This window comes from Anomaloglossus baeobatrachus, chromosome 7 (assembly GCF_048569485.1).
Source record: "Anomaloglossus baeobatrachus isolate aAnoBae1 chromosome 7, aAnoBae1.hap1, whole genome shotgun sequence".
Taxonomy (NCBI): Eukaryota; Metazoa; Chordata; class Amphibia; order Anura; family Aromobatidae; genus Anomaloglossus; species Anomaloglossus baeobatrachus.
Window position 1 is genome coordinate 249,178,713 of NC_134359.1, and position 24,148 is coordinate 249,202,860.

The 24,148-nt window shown below is 52.0% G+C and overlaps 1 pseudogene; it reads right to left on the bottom strand.

The window, feature by feature from the left end:
• The window catches only part of LOC142246686 (RNA exonuclease 5-like), a 136,229-nt pseudogene that overhangs the window by 63,021 nt on the left and 49,060 nt on the right, over positions 1-24,148 (bottom strand).

Consider the following 24,148-nt stretch of genomic DNA (forward strand, 5'->3'; position numbering starts at 1 on the left):
AACTACTGTCACCCGACTCCGGGCATGTATTAACGTAGGGTCCTGGAGTTGGGCTGTCCCAAACGTATCCGGGGACGCCTCCAACTCCGGGATGGGCTCGACCGTCTCAGCCTCTCCTGCCAATACCTCTAGGGGCGACCTATCGGGTTCACACTCTGTCCCTATCATGGTGACCCCTACGGCAGGTGTCCCGGATTCAGGATTGTAGGGCTCAGGTCCCGGACCGACCAATATCTGAGGGGACTTAGGGGGTCCCTTCCATAAAGTCCAAAAATAGGGCAGATCCCTTCCTAGGATCACGTCATAAGGAAGAGTGTTAAGAAGTCCCACCTCATGTTGCACCTGACCGCAAGGTGCTGTGATGGTGACAATCCCCGTGGGATAGTCGCGGCGGTCCCCGTGTATGCAAACCACCCCCACGGTGCGTCCTGTGGCCTTTACTTTAGCCCTCAAGGTGGATCGCACAAGGGTCACTAAGCTTCCGGAATCCAACAATCCTGTAACCGGACATCCATTCACCTGTATTTGGCACAAGTGGGGCTCCGTCTCTGGGGAGACCAGGTCAGCGGTACACACCACCTGAGCATACATTGAACCCCGCCGGGTAACCCCACAATCCATGGGCTCCGTGGTGAGTGGACACTGGGCTTCCATATGTCCCACCCGCTGGCACCGCCAACATCTAATGGGGACGGAAACCCCCTTGACGGGTTGTCGTTTAGGGTACAGAACCTTCCGGACCTCAGGAATGGCGGCCGCGGCCTCAGACGGGACGGTAGGGGACTCCTGCACCGTTGTCAGCGGTGGGTCCTTGGCCCTAGGCTTGGAGGGGCCGGACCGACGGGCGGTACGCAAAGTCTCAGTGTCCCGTATCAAGTCCTGCGTAGCCACATGCCGCTCTACCAGGGACACTAATTGGTCCAGGGTACTCGGGTCACCCTGTCCTACCCACCGTTGAACGGTGACGGGTAAAGTGCGCACAAAACGATCCACTACTACCCTTTCCACCATTTGCGCCGGGCTCAGAGTGTCAGGCTGCAACCACTTTTTTACAAGATGCAACAAGTCATAGGCCTGGGAGCGTACGGGTTTGGCTTCCTCATAGAACCACTGATTTACCCGCTGAGCCCGTTCATAGGTATTCACCCCCAACCGAGCCAGTATTTCGGCTTTCAAGGTCACATAGTCAATGGCGTCCTCGGTACAGAGGTCCAGGTACGCTTTTTGGGGTTCCCCCGTCAAATAGGGCGACAGTACCTCAGCCCACTGGGCGGTCGGCAGCTTTTCCCGCTCGGCCACCCGCTCAAACACCGCCAGGAACGCTTCCACATCATCCCCCGGGGTCATCTTTTGCAACGCCTGTCTCACCGCTTTCCGGACGCTGCCGTCGTCACCCGGTCCCGGGGTTGTTGCTGCCGGTCCGGCACGGATCGACTTGGCCAGGAGAACCATCTGTTCTTGATGTCTTTGTTCCTGCAATTGCAAGGCTTGCTGCTGACGTGCATTGGTCTGATCCATTTGTTCTTGGAGTTTTTTTTCCTGCATTTGCAAGGATTGCTGCTGACGTTCCAACGCCCGGAGCAGGTGTGCATTGGTCTGTTGCTGCTCTGCATTAGCCTGTTGCTGCTGTGCATTAGCGTGTGCCAGCTGCTTTAGTATTTCCTCCATGGCGTCGCCGGGTTTGGGCTGTAGTATAGCCGCTCGAATCCAGGACATGCGCAGCTGGGTCACCAGGGATGGATGCTACACCTCACCGGCTGTCATGCCCGCCGATTCTCCACCATATGTGAGGTAGCACGGTCGGCTGCGCAGCAGAAGACACGGGATCCAGGCATTAAGGTTCACAGCACACGGTTTTAATGTCCAAACAAAAGTCCATAACAAAAATACATGTGCCTCTCCAGCAGAAAACTCAGGGAGTTCTGTTCACTCCCTCACTCCCGGCACACCTGCCCTCCTTACTGTTTCCTTTTAACCCTTCCTTAAGCCTGTAGGGAAACAGCATTAACCCTAGAGTGGATCTACTTTCTATCATGGAGTGAGCACAACCTGGGCGAGACATACCGGCCGTCATAGATAACCCCGGTCACAGTCTCACAACACACATACACATATGCCGCGGGTGGGGAGGCACGCGCTCGCCGCTGCGCTCCACGCGAGCGCTCCGGTCCGGCGCTGCTGCGGCTGCTCGGTGGCTCGAGCGGTAGGCTGGATCCGGGGCCTCGAGCGGCGTTCCTCGCCCGTGAGTGAAAGGGGTGGTTTGGGGATGTGGTCCGTGACGCCACCCACGGTTTGTGATGATAAGGGCACCACCGCTGCTCTGGACGGGGATCCCGGGAGCGATGACAGGGAGCAGCTGAGTTGGTTCTCTCCCCTTCGTGGGTGGAGGGGGGGTTTGGATGGTCCCGGGGCCCGGTGAGGGTGACTGGGAGGTGGGTGGCAGGGCTTGGCAAGGTGCAGGGTCGCGGGGACAGCGCAGTGCCCGACGGCACGGTGGTACTCACTCAGCCAGTAACGTACACGGAGTTGACTCGCCCACCCCAGGGCTATGGGACACCCGGTGCCGGGCCGGACTAGTCCGGTGGTAGTCAGTGGTGGCTGGGCCCGGCTCCGTGGCCCTGGTGGGTGTCAGTTGAATATGTGGCTTGCTTGTTAATGGTTGTGTTCGTGACGCCACCTGTGGCATGCGGCTATTAAGCCGCCGCTGCTGTGTGAGGCCTCCGGGATGATGATATAGCAGCTATGGTAGTACTGCTCCCCACAGGTGGAGCGATGCCCGGGGCACAGTTGGTGCTTGTGAAAGTCTATGGTGCTGTGTGACTAACACGGTGCAGGGCCGACAGGCGAGGAAAGAACCAGGCACAAACAACAGTCTCTTTACCTTTTCCTCTTTTACTCTGGGAACAGTCCAGTCCTGGGAGACCGTTACAGGTGGTGATGGGGATCCGGTCGGCCTGGAAGTACTTGGGGTGGTCTTTCTGGCCAGCTGAGTATGAGGCCTACTCCTGTACCTTTCTTGGTGATGATAGGACCCTGCTTCTCTGAATCCAGCAATGGCCCTCTTTCTGCTGGGACCAATGGCACGTCCCTTCCCCTCTGTAGCAGGCTGCGCAGGCCCACTCTCTGGTGCTTCTCCGCTGGGGTCCACACCGGGCCCTGATGCTGCAGCTGTACCTTGGATGTGTCTGGGCCAGGGGCTTGCAGCTCCCCTGCCCTTCGGATTCGGCTACCAGGGACGGATTTTATACCCTGGCAACCACAGACTCCGATGTCCGAGTCTCTCTGCTGCCTCTCAGCTACTCCTGCTTCTCTGGGCCAAACTGCTCCAGCTCTAGGCCCCAGATTCACAGGACAGCTCACTCTGTGTCTGTTCACTTCTGCTGCTCCCTTCAGACTAACTAACTCCTCCCCCAGGTCAGGCTTAAGGAAGCTCCCTGAAACTTCAGGTTCAGAGCTCCCCCTACTGGCCTGAGGGAGAAACTGCGGTGGATGTTAACTTACTGGCCAGTAGATTTCCCCATTACCTCCAGGCTCAGCATTAACCCTCAGGAGGGCAATGCCGTTGTGGCGACCAGGTCCTAGGGCGCCACACTCCCCCTTAGTTAAATTCAGTACTCCCGGACTGTAGAAACAAAACATAACATGTCATACATTTCATCCCAATATGGGAGGCACATTCTCTTTAACGTTACAATCTTAAACATTTCTATAAGAGTCCAGTGTGGCTCCCTGCCGGGTGTCCATTACACTGCTCCATGGGGGACCCGCCGCGATCAAACCCCCAACGTAGGCTCTGGGCGTGCGTCAGAGCATTGATGACCCCACTCTATGCACGCCGGACGGGTTTTTCTTCAGGGGTGTTTGAGCACACTGGTGCTAACTATGAACAATTTAGGTGTTGGCCACCCATAGTCCAGTGGCCCAATTGTCCATTTTCGCAATCAAAGAAAAAGAAAACATTTTGTACACAACATGACAGACATTTTGCATAACTATTTACACTCTAATAAGTACTCTTTACTTTATACAGTAGACTCCCTATACCTTAGAGGGGGTTGTCCCCGAGTGCTGCGCTGGGACCTACGTAGCTCTGGTGTTTGCCCCTGACTACGTGGTGCGTCTTCTATCTCAGCACTACAGGTGGGCCTAACCCCAATAGGTAAGCGTGATGGTTGCCTTTGTGGTCTAGGAGTCGCCAAGGGTATGACAGGTTCACCGCTGACAGGGGGTTGATCCTCCTGTTCCACTGCTGGCGTGTCATCTCGTGCTGGAGCGGACGATTCTTTAGGTGGATCCGGAACCTTTTCTGTTTCTGGCTCGACCAACTGCGGAAACGCCAAAACTGGTACCACTATGGCATTGTTGATTCGGGTCCAAGTTTTGGGGAACTTCCCAAGGATGGTTTGAATCATCTCCCCTTCTTTCTCTTGACTTTGGGGACTTCCTTGTACTCCTTCCATTTCTCTTTGGATTCGGCACCGTTCAGGGCACGCTTTCAGGCGGTCTCGGGAAATTGCTTGACAGGTCTTGCCTTCATCTTTGCTTATGAGGCATACCTTACTATTGTCAAAGTTGGAGGGGATAATGGTGTAGGGCTCGTTTTCCCACTGATCATCCAACTTATGCGTCTTCCGCTTCTTCTTGAGGACTTGTTCTCCAGGTGCTAAGGGAGTTGCTGGGGCTGTTTGATTGTAATGCTGTTCTTGTCTCGTTCTTGCTTGAGACAGGCTCCTTTCCACGCACTCCTGGACCTTACGGTACCGCTGCTGCCGTTCTGCATCCCAATCCTCTATTTCTTGAACCGCCTCAGGCGACACAGTCCCCATCTCAAAGTCTACAGGCAACTTGCCTGGTCTGGCTCGCATCAGGTAAGCGGGGCTGCAGTTGGTCGAATTCACTGGGATGTGGTTGTACAAGTCTACCAGATCTGGCAACTTTTCTGGCCATTGGTTCCTCTCTTCCAGCGGTAGGGTCTTCAGCATATCAATAACCACATGGTTCATTTTCTCGCACAGTCCATTGGTCTGGGGGTGGTACGGTGTGGTTCGAATTTTCTTACAACCGTACATGTTACAGAACTCTTGGAACACTTCAGCCTCGAATGCAGGACCCTGATCCGTCAGTACCCTTTCCGGATAGCCGTGCGGTCGACAAAAGGATGCCTGGAACGCTCTAGCTGCCGTCCTGGCTGTCTGGTCCTTCACAGGCACTACTACCAGGAAACGAGAGTAATGGTCCACAATGGTGAGGGCGTACACATAGCCTGACCGGCTTGGTGTTAACTTCACGTGGTCCAGGGCCACCAACTCCAGGGGCTGCTTCGTGACAATTGGCTGTAGGGGAGACCTTTGGCTGGCATCATCCTTCCGCCTCAAGTTACACGGGCCACAGTCTCGGCACCATTTCTCGATCATCTTTCTCATGTGCACCCAGTAGAACCGATCACGGAGTAAGGCCTCCAACTTCTTCCACCCGAAGTGCCCTGCGTTATCATGATACGCTGCTAGGACCATTGGAGCATCCCTCTGCGGAACCACTATCTGCCAGACAAGTTCATTTGTTCGATAGTTGACATATCTCTTGCAGAGCTTGCCCTGGTAGGTGAACAGTCGTCCCCTCTCCTTCCACAGCTGCTGGGCTTCCTCTGGAGCGTCTGGGCCAAGATGGGTCTCAGCTTGCGCTAGCTTCTCTTTGACCAATCGCACGGCCGGGTCACCATTCTGTGTTTCTTCCCAATTATGGTGGAGTAATGGATTGACCGAGACCTCGTGCTGGTTTAAGCGCTTCACTCCCACAGCATGCTCACACTGTGAAACACCCTGGTGATGGAAAGCCGGTAACTCTATCTCTTCGAGTTCATCCAGGTCTTCTCCAGACTCGGGTAAGTGAGGCATTCTGGACAGCGCATCAGCATTGTTATTCTTCTTGCCAGCCCGATACTTGATGGTAAAGTCAAAGTTAGACAGCCGGGCCATCCATCGCTGTTCCATCGCACCTAACTTGGCTGTTGCCAGGTGTGTCAACGGATTGTTGTCCGTGAAGATGGTAAACTTGGCCGATGCCAGATAGTGCTTGAAGCGTTCAGTCACTGCCCACACAATAGCGAGGAACTCCAGCTTGAAGGAACTGTAGTTTTCTGGATTCCTTTCCGTGGGCCGAAGCTTCCTACTGGCGTACGCTATTACCCTCTCTCTGCCTCCCTGTACCTGGGACAGAACTGCTCCCAGTCCCACGTTGCTGGCGTCTGTGTACAGTATAAACGGTTGGCTGTAGTCAGGGTAGGCCAGAATTTCTTCTCCCGTGAGAGCCCCTTTCAGCCGGACAAAGGATGTTTCCAGTTGGCTGCTCCATTCAAATGGAGGGCTCTGCTTCTTAGCCTGCTTCGGCTGGCCCACCAGGAGATCTTGAAGGGGCGCTGCTATCTTGGTGAACCCATCAATGAACCTTCGGTAGTAGCCCACCAGTCCAAGGAACTGCCGCACCTCCTTCACCGTGGTGGGTCTTGGCCAGTCCTTGATTACCGTGACTTTCTCCGGATCAGGTGCCACGCCTTCTGCGCTGACCACATGACCCAGGTACTGTACCTTTGGCTTCAAGAGGTGACATTTGGACGGCTTGATCTTCAGGCCATATTTCGACAAGGACTCAAACACTTCTGCTAAGTGCTTCAGGTGGTCCTCATAAGTCTTGGAGTAGACTATTACGTCATCCAGGTACAGCAGCACGGTTTCGAAGTTGTGGTGGCCCAAGCAGCACTCCATCAACCTTTGGAATGTCCCTGGGGCGTTGCAGAGCCCGAATGGCATACAATTGAACTCACAGAGACCCATTGGTGTCGTGAATGCAGTCTTCTCCTTGTCCGCCTCTGCCACGGGAACCTGCCAATACCCACTGGTGAGATCCAAGGTGGAGAAATAGTTAGCTGACTTTAAGGCTGTTAGTGACTCCTCTATTCTGGGTAGTGGATAGGCATCTTTATGTGTAATGCGGTTAATTTGCCTGTAATCTACACACATTCTCATTGTACCATCTTTTTTCTTTACGAGCACTAGTGGAGCTGCCCAGGGGCTACAACTATCTCTGATAACCCCAGCCTCCTTCATTTCCCGTAACATTTCCTTGGCACACTGATACTGTGCGGGGGGTACAGGGCGGTATCTTTCTTTAATGGGATGATGATCACCCGTGGGGATTTGATGTTGAACCCCTTTCACCTGCCCAAAATCTAGGGGGTGTTTGCTGAAGACCCGCTCGTACTCCTGTACCACCCGGTAAACCCCATGCTTTTGGTGTGAGGGGGTGGAGTCGGTGCCCACATGTAATTTTTGGCACCAGTCTTCCGGCTGCCCCTTGGAGCCATTGTCTTCCGCCTGGTCGGACGGGATCAAGGGTTCCACTGCTTTAATGGTATTGTTGCTGACAGTGTACAATTTTGCCACAGTGGCATACCGGGGCAATTTGGCCTCCTCCTCCCCACAATTCAGGACACGGACGGGCACTCTCCCCTTGCGGACGTCCGCTACCCCTCTGGCTATCAGGACTCCAGGCCTACTGTCTGAATACATTGGTTCTACCAAGGCATGGTAATCCTGACCCTTGAGGCCTATTGCTGCCCGACACCATATCAACATTTCACTTCTTGGGGGTATTACAATGGGGAGGGGGTCACTTACCCTCACACTGCCAATTTCTCCTCCGGCCAGCTCTACCTGCTGCCTCCTCATCAGGGCTCTGATCTCCCTCTGTAGGACACGCTGCTGCCCGGAGCTGGCAGTTTCAGACGCCTGTTGTAACAAAATTATCACTTCGGCAATACAATTTTCTATCACATTTGTACCAAGAGTTAGCAGTGGGTCAGATTCTTTGCGATCAATATCTACAATTATCATCCCCTGACATGGCAATTCCACCCGCCCCACTTTAATGGTTACTTCTTTGTACCCAATCTGAGGTAAGGGCTGACCATTACTGGCCACAATTGTTAAATCATCATCTGGGCCATGGTCAATGTCTGAATCGGCCCAATATCTTTTGTACAGTTTGTGGGGGATGGTTGTTACCTGGGACCCCGTATCCAGGAGGGCATTCAAAGGGATCCCATCCAGCACAATAGGAAGGACCGGTCGTCCTCCCACATACTTGCTGCGGCTGGGGGTTGAGCCGGGCTTCCTTACACCTGGGGGTCGGCTCCTGGCCCCAGGCTCGGCCCATTTAAAGGACAGCGTCGTGCAATGTGGCCCGCCTGGTTGCAGTTGCGGCAGATCGGTTGTCCTGTTGAATCGTACCGGTCTGTGTCTCTGCCTCGGGTCGGCGGAATCCTTCTCTGTCGCATCCATGAGACGTCCTCTGGGCTGGAGGCCAACTCGATTTTCGCAGGCGAGGGGGTCATTTGTAGAGACTGCACGGTCTTGGCAAGGGCAGCCACAGTCTTGGTCAGCTCCTGGACCTGTTGTCTGAGCTCTGCAGTGGGATCCTTATCCAGGGACTGCGCCTCAGCCCCTGCAGTGGCTCGTGTTGCAGGCACCACCCCGGGGTACGTGATAGCAGGAGGCCGGAGGGGTACTGGGTCATTCGGCGTAGATTCTCTCAGTACCCTGATGGCCTGGTCCTTAAACTTGGCAAAGTCCAGAGCAGGGTTCTGCAGGACCAGGATACGCAGCTGGGTCCTGTGGGCATCTGACAGGAGCCCCTCTATGAACTGCTCAGTTAGGAGTTTGTCTTCTTCACGTACACCCTCTGGGTCCACCTGTTTAACTGCTTTCAGGGCCTCTTGCAGGTTTAGGGCATAGTCCCTTATGCTGTCTGTGGCCCGCTGCTTGCACCCAAAGAATCTCATCTTTATCTCTGCTGCGGTGCGGGTGTCAAACGTACTCTTTAGCTTGGCCAGTATCTGGGCTGCTGTCCCTTTATCTGTATCAGGCCATGACTTCGCTTCACGCTGGGCTGCGCCGGCTAGCTGTCCCATTAATATGCCCACCTTCTGGCTCTCAGTCAGCGGATACACCCGGAATAAGCTGTGCAGGCTTTCTCTGAAGTCACTCAAGGTATGGGACTCCCCGGAGTATTGCGGCAGCCATTCTGCTCCCGGTATGTATGGCATGGTGATCGGCATTACCGGCGCTACAGTGGGGGCCGGGGCGACGGCGACTGGGATTGCTTCTGCTGGTGCTGCGGCGTCTCGGGCTATGGCAGCCACCTGCCCTCCCTCTGAGTCGGACATCTTCCTCCCCCTTAGTGAACCTTACCAGGCTCCGTTCACTTTTCAAATTTTCTTCCGGGTCGCGCGGGGTTAACAGCGCTCTGCTCTGATGGCGCGCTCCCTTCGCGCTCTTTGTCAGGCACGCCCCCCTTCTTCCTGCGCTCGGCGAGGCTAATGGCGGCGGTGGTCTGCAGCCAGTACACAGTCTTTTAAGCACAATTCCGGCAGGCGCACAGTACCCGGTGGGACCGGGCACGAAATCCTGTTCGTGACGCCAAAGTTGACTCGCCCACCCCAGGGCTATGGGACACCCGGTGCCGGGCCGGACTAGTCCGGTGGTAGTCAGTGGTGGCTGGGCCCGGCTCCGTGGCCCTGGTGGGTGTCAGTTGAATATGTGGCTTGCTTGTTAATGGTTGTGTTCGTGACGCCACCTGTGGCATGCGGCTATTAAGCCGCCGCTGCTGTGTGAGGCCTCCGGGATGATGATATAGCAGCTATGGTAGTACTGCTCCCCACAGGTGGAGCGATGCCCGGGGCACAGTTGGTGCTTGTGAAAGTCTATGGTGCTGTGTGACTAACACGGTGCAGGGCCGACAGGCGAGGAAAGAACCAGGCACAAACAACAGTCTCTTTACCTTTTCCTCTTTTACTCTGGGAACAGTCCAGTCCTGGGAGACCGTTACAGGTGGTGATGGGGATCCGGTCGGCCTGGAAGTACTTGGGGTGGTCTTTCTGGCCAGCTGAGTATGAGGCCTACTCCTGTACCTTTCTTGGTGATGATAGGACCCTGCTTCTCTGAATCCAGCAATGGCCCTCTTTCTGCTGGGACCAATGGCACGTCCCTTCCCCTCTGTAGCAGGCTGCGCAGGCCCACTCTCTGGTGCTTCTCCGCTGGGGTCCACACCGGGCCCTGATGCTGCAGCTGTACCTTGGATGTGTCTGGGCCAGGGGCTTGCAGCTCCCCTGCCCTTCGGATTCGGCTACCAGGGACGGATTTTATACCCTGGCAACCACAGACTCCGATGTCCGAGTCTCTCTGCTGCCTCTCAGCTACTCCTGCTTCTCTGGGCCAAACTGCTCCAGCTCTAGGCCCCAGATTCACAGGACAGCTCACTCTGTGTCTGTTCACTTCTGCTGCTCCCTACAGACTAACTAACTCCTCCCCCAGGTCAGGCTTAAGGAAGCTCCCTGAAACTTCAGGTTCAGAGCTCCCCCTACTGGCCTGAGGGAGAAACTGCGGTGGATGTTAACTTACTGGCCAGTAGATTTCCCCATTACCTCCAGGCTCAGCATTAACCCTCAGGAGGGCAATGCCGTTGTGGCGACCAGGTCCTAGGGCGCCACAGAGTCTCTGGTAAAACAGACGGCTGGATGGACGGGTCCCACAGACTGCTGCGGTGGTCGCTCCCGGTAGATTGGCGGTGACTATCTCTCCCTGCACCGGTGTTGTTTTCGGTCCCGATGGCTTCCCACCGGTAGCCCGCTCCCCAGTGGTGTATTGGCTAGAGGAGCCCCTTTTTGCCCGCATGCTCTGGCCCTGGGAATGGTAGCCTTGGCGGTGACTGTGTTCCCCTTCACGGTTTGGGCAGTTGCCTTCAGTCGGTTCTTTACTGCTGGGAAACCCCAGAGGTTCCCATCGCTGACGGATTTGACCGGTTTAACGGCGACTCCAAGTCTGGTCGGGGTCCGTAGGCCCTGCCGAATGGTGCTGGATTCTCTTCGCTCCCCGGTCCGGTACCGGCGGGCCACCGCCCGACCCCGGTCCTTACGGTTGTGCGTCAATCGGCCTCTCCTGCAGACGGTCACCACCGTCTGCCAACCTTGCTCTCCGGTGCCCGGGCCACGTACCCGGACACGGTCAGACTCTTTGCTCCTCCATCACTACTTCACTGCTCCTCCACTTTCACTCTCCTAAACAAATTTGACTTCTTTTCCCGCCTCCAGGGCTGTGAACTCCTCGGTGGGTGGGGCCAACTGCCTGGCTCCACCGCACCTGGTGTGGACATCAGCCCCTGGAGGGAGGCAACAAGGGTTTGTATGTGTGACTGATGTGCCTAACTGGGGTGTGGGGTGTGTTGTTGCAGTACCTGTGACGTCCTGGCTTGTCCAGGGCGCCACATTCCCCCTTGGTTAAACGCAGACCGTCCGCGGGCTGCCCGTCCATCACCGTTTTTATTTTCCTTTTCAAAACTGTAAAAAACGGTAAAACATATAAAACATAAGCATTCTTTCAATCTTCCCTTACGGGAGGTACATTCTTAAACGTTACTAACGGTTCATTTTTATTAACGGTAACGGCTTCCGCTCTCCCCCCGCCCAAACAGCTTGGCCCTGATGCTACCCCTAAGAAGTGGGCAGCACCCCTTGCCCCAGTCCAGAACCAAATTGCCCGAGCGGGTATGGTCTCTTTCAGGGGAACCCACGTCCATGGGGAACCCCTGACCCCCGGAGGATCGCCAACGGTTACGGTAGTGGCGGGCCTGGGCCATCCCTTTCCTCCAGGCCCTTCCTCCCAAATCAGCCTCTCCGGAGGCGGTCACGGTGTTAAGCCAACAGATATTTACATGCCACAAGTTTGTGGTTGCCCTGCAAGTTCTCGGGCTCTTCCGTAAGTAGTTTCTTACGCAAACGGTTGCAAAAGGTCCCTACGGGGACTAGTTGCCGGCAACGGCCGGTTCAATTACGGTGTAAATCTGGTAAGCATCGGTTGATTACTTTTCATTTACTCACAACAGTACTGGTGGTCCCAACGGGGACAACGGTGTAACGGAGGGACCGCTGACTCACTTCAGGTCCATTCCACCGAACGGGGGAGGGGGCTGCGCTGGTGCTTGGGGCCCCTGGCTTCCCTTCAGCCTAGCGTCAAGGGCAAACCAGCCCCTCTCCCCGCAGTGCCGGGTATAGGTGATGAGGTCACCAGGAAGCAGGTTGCGGCCCGGATGATCCTCCGGCAGGTGGTCATTCACGTCTCTACGGGCCACAAAAACTTCGGCCTCCAAGCCTGGTTCAAAAATGAAGCCGTATCCTCTACGGACATCGAACCTCCTCACTTGTCCTTCATTCCTCGGGCCCCGTACTCGGAAGGTGGCTCTGCGGAGGCTCTCCTTCTCTCTAATAGTGTGGGCTACCAGCTCCGCTTTCCTCTTCTCTCTCTCCGCAATCTCCTGGCCCAGCGGTGTCGGTTCCCTATCCCAGTAAGGGGCTGTTGCGGGCCCCTGTGCACGGGTCGGGCCCCTCCTTCACGCTGCTTATTACTGGTGCCCTCTGTGGAAGGTCTCGCGGTGTCATGGCCTGGGGTGCTGCCTTACAGCTGCAACCCGGCGCAGCCTCAGCCGAGGCGAGGGGGATGGGTAAAGGGTTCCTCTCCCGCTGGACCTCCTCCTGCTCCTGTACGGGACGGGCTGCCGGAGCCGGTACGGGACCAGGCACGGTTGCTACGGGTGCCTCCGGTATACATCCGCTGACGGGCTCGGTTTTCGGCAGCTTCCAAGGGAGCGGTTCGGGTCGGTGACGGTCTTCTGCGGCAGGTCGGTCCGCTTGGGCGGACGGGCAGGGTACCGCTACCGATGGGTCGGGTAGCGCGCCTAGTGGTGGGGCAGTAGCAACTAACACGGGTGGCGGAGGAGGCAGCAGGGTGAGCGGGTGCAGGCCGGGCCCCTCAGCCGCCGTGGCCGATCCCTCGGGAATACAGGGGCGTGGGTCTCTTACCCGCTCCTCCAGATCTTCCTCCACCTCGCGTCTCCGTATAGCCGCCACCACGTCCGCCATGTCGGCCTCCCACTCCTCCAGGAGGAGCTGCACACGGACCTGCAGACGGCTGCTTAGCTGGACGGTCCGGACTTCCACCCACGAAGCGGTGCCAGGCGCGGGCGCGGGGACTACGGAGTTGTCGGTCAGTCTCAGCATCTTAGCAGCGGCCTCTTCCAGGAGCCGAAGATCGGCGCAGGGTCCTGGCGTCCCTGCTTTTATAGCCGCGGTCTACATGCGGTTGACTCCCCAGTTCAGGGCCGGCGGGCTCCAACCCTGGCCCGGTCCCTACGGTTCCGCCGGTTGCTGTACCGATACTCCTGCAGACGGCCACCACTGTCTGCCTGCCTGACGTTTCAAGGGATCCCAGGCTCCTACCCGGGTCCCTGACAGCTCTGCTCCTCTACACCTCCTTTCACTGTCCACTCTACAAATCAACTCCTTGTATTTCCTGCCTCAGGACAGTAGTCTCCTCCGTGGGCGTGCCTTTCCACCTGACTCCGCCCACCTGGTGTGCCCTACTGGCCCTGAGGGAGGAATCAGGTCTCCCTTTCGGGTGACGGGTGTGTGTCCTCACAGGGGGTGGGGGTGTGGGGGTGTTGTAGGTGTTATTACCTGTGACCCCTGGGGTCCAGGGCATCACCCATGATGTAGAGACAGAGATCCTGATTGCAGGGATGTACTATTTACGTTACTGGGTGCAGCAATTGTTATACAATCACAGTTTTATCTGCTGCAGATCTAGCAGAGCTTAGAATGCTGAGCTCTGTATAGCCCCGCCCACACCACTGATTAGCAGCTGTGTACACTGTGCATAGGCAGAAAGCTGCTAATCAGTGGGGGCAGGTTTACACATTAGTTGACCAGGAGGCACGAAACACCTAGACCTGCAGTGATAATCTCCTGCTGATACATCACTGACTGTATTGAAACAGCAGCACACAGCTTAATAAGTGACTCTTCACTGGACTCAGGGTCTCTGTCCCTACATTCTGTCTTCTTAATTTGCAACAATTTTTCCACACCTGACACAAACCCTTGCACAGTACTTTATATTCCTAAATAAGTCACAAAATGTGTTGTACAAAGATCTTTACATCTTTTCTTTCCCACAGATTTTTTACACTCATTCAAACATTTAATATAGAAGGAAGGAGTCATCGTATAGCAACGAGAGAGCAAGGTGCAAAGGGGCGTCGTATATCCTACAAATGGCTTAGGCACAGACACTACTTACTCCCTGTTTTTTTATGTAAATGATGTAAGCAAAGATTGTACTACCTTCCTGTCTCTTCATGAAATTTATATAAAGCACAGCTAGTACTTTCACTCTGCCAATAATATGTATACAGATAGTACTGCCTCCCTGTCTCTCTCTGTACTCAGTTAAGATAGAACAGTCTTCTTGTTTCTACCTGGAAATTATGTAAACAGATGCTTGTCTTTTCCTATAAATTATGTAGGCACAGATAGTTTTGCCACCATCTGTCACTGTACACAATATAGGTACAGATAGTGCTACCTTCCCATCTCTTCACGTAAATTGTTAGCACATATAATACTGCCTCCCTGTCTCATTCTGTACATACTTTAAGTTAAGCTAGAACAGCCTTCTTGTCTCATCATGTAAATGATGAAAGTAGATACTTATCCTTTCCTATAAATGATGTAGGCACAGATAGTCCAGCCGCCATCTGTCACTCTACAAGATACATGCATAGATAGTGCTGCCTTCTCATCTCTTTACAAACAAATTGTTTAAAAGAACTGAGAGTTCTTTTAAACATTTTTTTTTATCTCTACTGGCTAACACGGTACAAAGATATATTTTACCCATCTCTTTACAAAAATTGTTAATACAGATAGTACTGCCTTCCTGTTAAATAATGTGAATACAGGTAGTACTGCCTCCCTCTTTCTTAATAGTTAACAAATAATTACAGAGCAGTTGTTACAGGCAGACTAGCTATGTATTACAGCCAGAATTTGCCCTGTATGGGGCAGGCACAGCTCCTGAGCCCGCTCTAGATAAACGCACCCTTGCTGTGATGTACATGTGTGACAGAATGCGCAAAGGGTTTAAAGCTTTTGGGTATTGGGTTGGAGTGGAGGAACACAGGAGACGTCAGCTTGCAGCCAGCGATGGAGGTGACAGGAGGTAATGGCCTTCATAGTCCTCAGTCCTCCGTGTGTCTGTATATGTCGTACGGCTTCAGCAGTGGCTTTAGGGCTATGAAATCCTGCAACGAGCACAAGACGAACAGCCCGAATTATGCGGAAAATCCGACCGGTCATGTGCATTAGTGGTCACATAATTACTGTAGAAGTCCTAGTAATCATGGTCAGCAAGGGTCCTAGTAATCATGGTCAGCAAGGGTCCTAGTAATCATTGTCAGCGAGGGTCCTAGTCATCACGGTCAACGAGGGTCCTAGTCATCACGGTCAGCGACGGTCCTAGTAATCCCGGTCAGCGAGGGTCCTAGTCATCATGGTCAGAGAGGGTCCTAGTCATCACGGTCAGCGAGGGTCCTAGTCATCACGGTCAGCGAGGGTCCTAGTCATCACGGTCTGCGAGGGTCCTAGTCATCACGGTCAACGAGGGTCCTAGTCATCACGGTCAGCGAGGGTCCTAGTCATCAGGCGTCCAGAGAGCGGAGCCAATTCTGTATAAATGATATATAGCATTTCTTACTTAGGTAACAGTATTTCGCTCGCTGTCGGCCATTTTCATTTGTTGGCACAAATATAGATTTAATTTCCTTAAAACGATTAAACCGATTTTGAAGAAATTCCTCCATCAACGGTTTCGGAAAACCAGAGACATAAATTGTGTTTTCAGCTTCTGGATCTTCTCCCATCTCCTTAAAAACGTCTTCATAGTCGAGGGTCCTCCCCGAGATCATCCTCTGAACCTAATCAATAAGAAGAACACAAGTCAGACTGCCCACACATTAAAAAAGGCCCCTTTTTCCCCGACGCAAAGAAAAGACCACATTAGAAATTTAAATAACTTTATTGGAGAGTAAACAAAAACTTACAACCACTCTCATCTTTTAAGACCACCATTTTGGAAGGGTAAGGTCGCAGCTCCTGAATTTGACCACCGGAAGTGTTGGGGTTATGCCGCCGGACTCCCGACACATGTTACCCATAGCCGATCTTCCGCCACGGAGTAGCGCCGACACGGCGGAGCTACGACCCCCCACCCAGCACAAACAACGCCTCCTCAATTCCGTCCTGCACCCCAGACATAAAGATGTCCAACCCAATTTCATTCAGGTGGACCCCATCTGGACGCATCAGCCTAGCATTAGTCCCCTCTAATTGGCGGTACCTCACAATAACCCTGCCCTTAAAATGCACAAACCGTGAAATACGATGGTTTATGGTCCTGCGGGTTCTTTCCATACCTGCCCAATCCCGCGCTCCGCGCAACACCACCCTGGGTACTGTCTCCGACCATACAATAACTACTTGTGAGAAAAACGCGTGGAACTTATCAATATCCGCTAGCATAAGCGTAAGAAGCTCCGTCATCTGTATTGAGCACAAATCGTTGCCCCCCGCATGCAAAACCAAAACGACTGGTCCGACAGCCGTTCTTGATATATTCACAACTTCCGGAAGCACTTGTGACCACGCAAGCCCCGGATGCCTCTCCAATTCACTTCCGCATTAACAAAACCGAGTGATTTACCACCAGGACGTATCTCGGCCCTCTGCCCAGCCCAATAAACATAAGAGTGTCCCAGGACCCAAACACTTGGCCTGGAACAACCTGAAACGAGAAAATACTAAAAGTCAGATGCAAATAACGGTTATCAAAGCGTAAGCAGTTCAGGCCTGATATAACGAAAGAAACACCCCGAGCGCCATCTGCCAACCCTCCTAATGTCCTCATTCATTAAGCTTGCGCGTGCGGCTTCTGTAGCTGCGCCAATTCTAAACGAATGGGTACCAAACTCACCCGGAGGGAGACCCAAGAAAATCAAAATCCGTCGCAAAACCGCCAAAAACTGGAATCTAGTCAACGGGGACCCGTCAGCATGCGCAAAAAACAAAGGACTTTCAGGGTGAACAGCCAAATAATCAGAAACTAATTTGATAGGGCAAATAGGACCAGTAATAGAAAACAGGGGGAACCACAACCCACTACCCGTCGGGTCCGTCTTCGAACGCCGAATACGAATGCGTATACCGCCGTTGCAAAAAGTGACATCGTTATCTTGCAGTCCCCCAGGAACCCGCGCCGAAGGGGCCGCCAGCTCACTAACCCGCAGGGCCCCGAAAAATGCAATCCTGAATGCAGCAGGAAATAAAATCGCTTCAAAAGGTGAACTACAAATCGAATTAGTATTTACTATAAGACGCTGCAAAAGCGAAAAAGAAATTGGACGCCTAAGCAACTTCTGCTCCCTTAATCTTTCCCAACCCTTTAAAGCCTGGCGCAAAATAAAAAATTTTGTGCCATCCTCCCATCCGCGCAGCTTAAAATGAAAGGCCAAACCTGACAGCCTATTCTTAGCCAAAGCCGCTGACGAACCAGCGGCATGGAGGTGCTGCAAGTAACGCTCTAAGGCCTCAATCCTGGCTGAGCTAGATGAAGCAACTGGCAGATTACCTGAACAAACACACCACTTTTGCCAAGCCTTACCGTACGCCGTCCATGTTGATGAAGCTATGGAGGCACGAACCAGCGGCATCAGGGGGCCTCCGGCACCTCCCAGAGGTAGTCCGGGCACGTTGCTCCTTGCTGACTGACCAATGGAGCAAGCTCCCGGAATTTCTGGAAATCAAAACGTGAAAGCGCATCAGCCATAGAATCCTTTGTACCCGGCACGTGCCAAGCACGAACCCAAATATTAAGGGACAAGCATCTCAACACCAAGAAACGAATCAGCTTCACAACCGGAAGTGAAGAAGACAACAAATGATTCACAGCGTGGACAACACTTTCATTGTCGGACCAGAAACAAACTCGAGAATTGGCCAATTCCTCACCCCAAATAACAACCGCCACCACCAATGTAAAGAGCTCGAGCAGCGTGAGGTTTTTTGTCCATTCACATTCAATCCATCTGGATGGCCAACGCTCAGCACACCACTGGTCCCGAAAAATAACTCCAAAACCAACAGACCCGGCCGAGTCAGCAAACAGGGGGAGGTCCTGACACGAACGCTCCTCGCCTTGGAAGCAAGTGCGACCATTATATTGCAACAAAAAACTCCTCCACACTTGTAAGTCCGCCCTTAACGGGAGGCCTATTTGAATCCTATGGTGTGAAAGCTGAACACCTCGCATGGCCATGGCCAGTCGCCTGGAAAAAATCCTGCCCATCGGCATAATGCGGCACGCAAAAGCCAAAGACCCCAGGAGGGACTGCATCTGTGCCAACGCAACTTTCTTAAGGGAAAGGAAACCATCTATCAAACCTAGAAGCTTATCAATTTTTTCAACAGGTAAACGGAAAACCATGTCCATGGTATCGATTTCAATGCCTAAAAATGAAAGGCACGAAAGAGGACCCACAGTTTTTTCCTCAGATAATGGGACACCAAAAACGCCCATTAACTCCTTAAACCTCATCAGAACATTGCTGCACCTGTCCAAACCTGCTGGACCGACAAACAAGAAGTCATCCAAGTAGTGAGTGACCAACTTAGAGCCTGAATCATCTTTAATGACCCATTCCAGGAAACTGCTGAAAAGCTCAAAATGCCTGCATGAAATTGCACACCCCATGGGCAGACAAGTATTATAATAATAAGCCCCATCGACGACACAACCCAAAAGGTGATGACAATCCGGATGTACAGGCAAAAGGCGGAAAGCGGACTCGATATCTGATTTAGCCATTAGCGCACCACGCCCGGCTTGCTGAACCATCAAAACTGCATGATCAAAAGAAGCATAAACCACCGAAGACGCTTCCTCACTAATTCCGTCATTTACGGATGAGCCTTGGGGATGAGATAAGTGGTGGATCAACCTGTATTGTCCAGGCTCCTTCTTAGGGACTACACCCAAAGGGGATACCCCAAGGTTGGAGAAAGGGAGTGAAGCAAAAGGCCCTTCCATGCGACCAAGGGACACCTCCTTTCGCTATTTTTTTAAACAACACATGGAAGCTCTCTGGCCGATTTCAGGTTAGAGGAAAACAATGGGGTCACAGAATACCGAAAAGGTATGAAAAATCCGAACGTGAAATCAACCCGCAGCTGAGCAGCTGCCAGTTTATTGTGGTACCTGCTTAGCCACGGCTCCATCGCGGAGATGTTCACCGGGGTCCTTAATTTCTTGTTGTGAGGTTGACCTACTGGAGGTGGCTTTTTGAGCAGTGCGGGAGCACTTGACAAGTGCATGTGGGCCTACCACATGCCGAGCATTCATGCTTGTATTTACATAATCCGAAGTACCTGCCGTGGCCGTCATTAAACAGCCAGCAGGTGCCAGGCCTGCGGGCCGAAACTCGCCCCGAGCCAAGCTGCTGGCCCGGGGCCCCGGAATGAAAGGGCTGGCTGGGCCTTTGGGACATCATAAGGCGCAGCCATGAATCTGTGGCTTTAACACCCCTACCAAGTTGCGGATTAAGAGCAAGGCGACGCCGGAAATCCTCATCATATCTCCACCATGCGGAACCGCCATGCGTCTTATACGAATTATAAATTGTGTCCATGTATAGAAAAAGTTCCGAGCACCGCTCAGGATGCTTTCTACCCATGACACAGCCTAAGACAAAAAACGCTTGAAGCCAATTATTTATGGACTTCGCAATCTTAGGACGGCGCTCATACGGCCTGTCCACAGGCCGCTTTTCACGGTCAACCGAGCTTTGTTCTGGCGACAATAAGGACCAAATATCTATATAATCATTGGTCCAGATCTTATTTATTGTCTCCTGATCCAGGTGGGAACCCAAAGGGGCAACACCACAATAGAAAACGTCCCTATGAATATCTGCGCGAACAGGCGGGAGGGGTGAAGGGGACACGCTTTGAGGCAACAGTTTAGGGTTCAAAACCACCTTATCCCCACTTAAAATGCTTCTCAACGTGTCCACTGTAACATACTTGTCCCCCACCCCGCCCCAAGCACCCGAATAATCAAACTCACCAACTAGCGCCTCAGGCACTAGGATCACCGATGACGTAGGGCCTCCTTGCGCGGCCTGACCTGGCTGTTCATCCCGAGAACGACAAGGTGAATGCCGTCTTGATGCCCGACCACGGGATCCCGAGGATGAAGACGAACGGTATCTCAAGTATCGTGACCGACGACTCCGACGGGAAATGGAACGCAGTCTCCTGCGGTGATTATGCCGGCTACGACGGCTATAAGATCCTCTATCCGAGTCATACGAGGAGGAAGACGACCTGTGATGTCTTCTCCTGCCTTGTCTCGAACGACCCAGGCCTAAGCGAGGCCCCGTTGGAGGCTGTAACAGGTGGAACAGAAACAGTGGAAACGGTAGGCATCATCCCTTGCTGGTTTGATAAACCCAGTAACAAAGAGTTACCTGCAGCTGTGGCAATAGCACTAGATTCTGCAAAAACAACACCCGGCTGCAAAGGGGCAATGGCAGAAGCCAGGAGAGTGTCAGCAGCTTGAGAGGGGTTAAATCCTCCAGCAGGCACCTGGTGCATTATCAGTGACTGGGAAAGGGGGGGCTGTGGCGATGTAATCAGAGGGGGGGATGTTTGACTGCCAGCCATCAGCAGCTGTACATTGGGAAGGGGCTGCAGGACAGCTGTATGCACTAGGGGAAAGTCTGTAGAAGGAGGAAGAGGAGCAAACTGGGGACCTTAATGATTGCTGACTCCCAGAGGCCCCAGGAGCAACCATCTGATTGTCCCCAGACTGAACCACCGGCAGCTGAGGCTGCCTGTGGCTCACACAATGCCCAGCTTCATCCACAGATGAGGAGCTGGCACTGTGAGTACCCCCCATTTATGCAGGCTGTAAATATGGCCGTGGGCAGTAGTGATGTGTCGGTCGCGAACGATCCGACACAAAGATCCGGCTCCCTGCTGTGAACGACAGGAGCCAGATCACTAGTGTGAGCCACTAAAAATATCTAAACGGCTCTTTTCGCCGTCAAACCCCGCCCACCCGCGACTAAACTCCGCCCACTCAGCAGTCTAACTGGCCGTTTGTATGTGGGTGGGGCTTAGCCATGGGTGGGCGGGGCTTTGGCGGCGGTTCTATAATCTTAAATATGTGTTCACCTGGGGTGAACACATATTTAATAAGGAGCCGAGAACGAGCTGAAAGATCCGGCTCTTTTTGGTGAACGGAGCCATAGGAACCGGATCACCAAAAAGAGCCGGACTGCCCATCACTAGTGGGCAGAGCAGGGCAGACGCTGATGTTGTGATTCTGCTGTACGAGGCTGAGGACGCTGGAAGCTGTAACTCCGCCCCCCCCTGTGAAGTGGCCAAACACTTAGCAGAAGTGTTATTCACACTTGTCCCGCCAACCCATTGCCCAGCATGGCTAGGGGGTGGGCCAAAAGCGGGAGGTGTAACCTCCTCAACAAGGTGCGGGTCCTTCCCTGGTTGCTGAATGCTGGAAGGTATCCTCCCATGTTGCCGAGTGGCAGGGCAACGTGATCCTCGGGCCCGAAAAGTAGGCGGGCTCAAACGCTTCGGGGGGCGTGGCTTACGCCCAAACCTCCGGCCTGCTATATCTAATAACAGAGGCACCGGGACAGGAGCAGGCTCTGGCAGGAGTGCTGCAAGCCATTCAGCTCCCTCCCTGCTTACCCTCTCCCTGATAGCAGCTTCCAAGGGCGACGCCATCCTGTAAAGCACAGATAAAGAACAGCGCAGCACAATGGGGGGTGCAGCTCTCGATCGCAGATCAAAGAGGCCGGAAGCACTTCGGTCACAGAAATATATACCCCCAAAGGGGGAGGGGGGAAGGAGGACTGCCTCACATCCGGATCCGGGAAGGGAACAAGCAATGGAGGATTAACCCTTTACGATGCACCAGGGAAAAGAGGGCATAACAAGCCACAACCAGGCTGGCCAGTCAGGGGCTCCCGGTCATATAAAGCTGGGCTCCCACAGTGTGAAGACGTGAGGTCCCAGCCGGGGAGGGGGCAGATCGGAGGTTCCGTCTATGGCCGCCTACCTTTACAGGACTCCCGTCAATACATGAACCATTGAGAAACTCTACGGCGAGATGTGCTGCTTCTGGGACGCTGTACTTGATGCAGACATAAGGCTGGAGAGGAGAAGACACGTCAGTATGTAGGAACCTGCATTCTCCTATGAGGACATTTTTACTTTATGAATTTACAAAATTCTTTCCCAAGAATGTATAGAATGCAAAGTTATTAACCCCTTAAGGACCAAGAGTTTGTTTTTGATACTTTTTTTCCTGCCCTTTTACCAAGAACCATATTTTTTTTTTTCTAACAGTCATACGATGGCTTGCTTTTCTGCAGACAAGTTCTACACACACATACACATACATTATATATATATATATATACACACACACACACACACACACACATATTATATATATATATATATATATATACACACACATTATATATACACACACATGGCCGCGGGTAACCTCAGTGACAGCTCAGCTGATCGCGCTACTCACCTCATTTGTTGCATGGAGCTGACAGGAGCGGCGGTGTATTCTGCAGCTCCTGTCACCTGCATGTAGCAGAGCTGGATGCGACGCTGGAGGACCATGGATTACGCCGGACATGGAGGGCTTTGTCGGGGTTAATAAATTGGTGATGAGGAACTTTGTTAGTGTTTTTTATTTCTAATAAATTATTTTTTCGGGTGTGTGTGTGTTTTTTAAATGTCACTTACAGATTAATCATGGAAGGTATCTCGGGGAGACGCCTGACATGATTAATCTAGGACTTATTGACAGCTATGGGCTGCCAATAACTCCTTATTACCCCGATTTGCCAACGCACCAGGGCAAATCGGGAAGAGCTGGGAAAAGTGCCAGAGCAGTCTCATCTAATTGATGAGGCTATTCTGGGCATCAGAGGGCCGATATTGTTAGGCTGGGGGGCTCCCCATAACGTGGGGCTCCCCATCCTGAGAATACCTGCCTTCTGCAGTGTGAGTTTCCCTGGCTGGTTTATAATTGGGTTGGGAACCACACGTTATTTTTTTTTTTAAATAATTATGTAATAAATTCAGCAGTACTGTGTAGTCACGCCCACAGGCATATGTAAACTGATGATGTCATTAGGGTGCGACAAAGCGCGTAGCCGTGTCAGACCTGGGCATATACTCACTGCATTATGGCTTATTTTCTGTAATCTTAATGGTTTATTATTAATGTAATCAATTTTGTGTGTATGTTTATGACATATTTTGCAAACTTTCAAGGAATAGCATCGTGCCGTCGTGTTCGACATTTAGGTAAGTATTTATTTTGTTGCTAATGATATTACAAATAATATATGTGTAAACTATATCATGTTTACATGATCATCATATTCTTTTTAATATAGTACGTTATTTTGCAAAAAACATTATTAAAAAAATAAAATATAATAAACAATTAAATAAACATAGATATTATTTTCAAACATCAGTCTTTATTTAACATCATAAAGATTGTGAAATAATATTTTTTCATATTGATTAAGCAGCTTAGCCTATTTAAAATGACTCAAATTTGTTAAAAAACATAATATAACAATAATAATACTTTTTGATACATACATTATTTTTAAATCAAAACATTAAAGATCTTATGCATATTTTTAAAAATTACCAAAAAAAACCATGCAAAACAATTAATATCAGCCTTGTAATATATGTGGTTTTTAATGCAACATTTTAATACATTTTTTAATAATTCAATTTTTATTAAGAATAAAAAAAAATACAAAAAAATAATTTATTATATGAAAATAAAAATTAAACAAATAAATTATTCATAAAATGCATCGTTACTATTACCCGACTCTTGACTCACACTTATGTGACAATCTGCTTCTGCAGATGTTAGAGTAACACTTGTTGTAGGTATAGTTCGACTGGTACATGGCAATATTGTCACATCAGCACCTGAGGTAGAAGGTAATACCTGTGTGTTTTGAGCATACACAGATTGCCCAATCGGTTTACTATAGATAATATTTGGCTGATTTTGTGGTTGTTGAGTGTATGGATAAGGATTTGGAATGTGTGGGGTCTGTAATAGTGATT